This window comes from Durio zibethinus, unplaced genomic scaffold (assembly GCF_047325235.1).
Source record: "Durio zibethinus cultivar Kanyao isolate XHJ-2024 unplaced genomic scaffold, ASM4732523v1 HiC_scaffold_2, whole genome shotgun sequence".
NCBI classification, from domain to species: domain Eukaryota; kingdom Viridiplantae; phylum Streptophyta; class Magnoliopsida; order Malvales; family Malvaceae; genus Durio; species Durio zibethinus.
In genome coordinates this window covers 2,763,461-2,765,031 of record NW_028323043.1, presented here as the reverse complement: position 1 = coordinate 2,765,031, position 1,571 = coordinate 2,763,461, and the positions used below count along the sequence as shown (strand labels likewise).

The 1,571-nt window shown below is 30.2% G+C and overlaps 1 non-coding gene across 1 annotated transcript; it reads right to left on the bottom strand.

Moving 5' to 3' along the window:
* Positions 1-87, bottom strand: TRNAS-GGA (transfer RNA serine (anticodon GGA)). The gene has a single exon. It is a non-coding gene; the product is annotated as a tRNA-Ser (tRNA).
* Positions 88-1,571: the final 1,484 nt, after the last annotated feature.

Here is a 1,571-nt window from a genome sequence, read left to right as displayed (position 1 = left end):
CGGAAAGAGAGGGATTCGAACCCTCGGTAAACAAAAGTCTACATAGCAGTTCCAATGCTACGCCTTGAACCACTCGGCCATCTCTCCTACATAATTATTATGGCCGATAACCCGAGCGAATAGCGAGTTATTCATATTAGATGTTCGAGAGGTACGAACAATATCAATTCTAACTAGAAAAACTAGCTATAAAAATAGAAAACTTTTCATCACTTTTTTCAGCACTTTTTCTTTAGCCTCCCGACTCGAAGAAATTTTTTTGTGAGGGGGCTGTTAAAAATAAATAATATAATACGATAAACATATACCATATATATCTATTCATGTTTGCGAAAAAGGCACTCCCATCTTTTTTCTGATATTTCTACCGGACTGGATTAAATCAATGAATTGAAACGAATCAAATCAATCGATTGGTTTTTTTTTTTTAGACTATGCTTAATGGATATTTTTAGTTCATAATTCTCTTTAGACTCTAATTCCCCATTTCTATAAGAATTCTAAAATTCTTTTCCAGTTTAGATCTCTCAACAACAACCTCTTACTCTGTAAATCTATTACAAATTCATAAATCCTCTAAGGGATTTTATATTTGATTATATGTTGTATACCTGCTATGCACAAAACACAAAAAAGGGCAGTTATTTTATTTTCATCATAGAACGATTATTCGATTATTTTTCCTCTTTTTATCATAATTTAATCAAAACTTCTCTAATTTTGCTAATCTATCCTAATCCGTAGGATAAATTTTTTGATTCTTCAACTTCGATGAAATCGTAATAATTCTTTTTTCTTTTTATATTTTATTCTTATACTAATAAATTCTTATACTAATAAATTTGGATGAAATAAAATAGGATTCAAATATTTCTTTTTTTTTTTTTCTTGATTCCTGCCAAAAAAATTGAAGTAAAGTAGAGGGCTATATCTTTTTTTTTTTTTTTTTATGGAATGGGTCTGCTTTTATGTATTTCGTACTGTACGCTTCCTTTGTTGTGAGATCCTTTTTTTTTCTCACGAAGGGGTAATGAAAAGAGTTATAGAATGGATAGCTACCTATGCCTAGATCGCGATAAATGGAAATTTTATTGATAAGACCTTTTCAATCGTAGCCAATATCTTATTACGAATAATTCCGACAACTTCAGGAGAAAAAGAGGCATTTACTTATTACAGAGATGGTGCGATTTGATTATTATTATATAATTATAATTATTTTATATATTTTAATTATTTTATATATATTTTTTTTTTATTTTTATTTTACCGCTCTTAGTCTTAGGAAAAAGACACATGATTCGGAATAGAAAAAAAAAAAAAAGACTATTGAAAAAAAAAAAGAAATCTACGCTTGTTGAAGGTGAAGTTTATAAATAAAGCAATTCCTTCTGTCGTGTATCCCCGATTAATGCAACCTCAGATGCTTCAATTGTTGATTCGAGTATTGAGCGAAAGGTTACACCTATGGGTCTGTATTGTGGGTCAACCCCTACTACACTAGTACCAATAGGCGGCATAGAGGAAGAAGCACTACATCTAGGAATCAACAACACGAAAACTTTGTTATT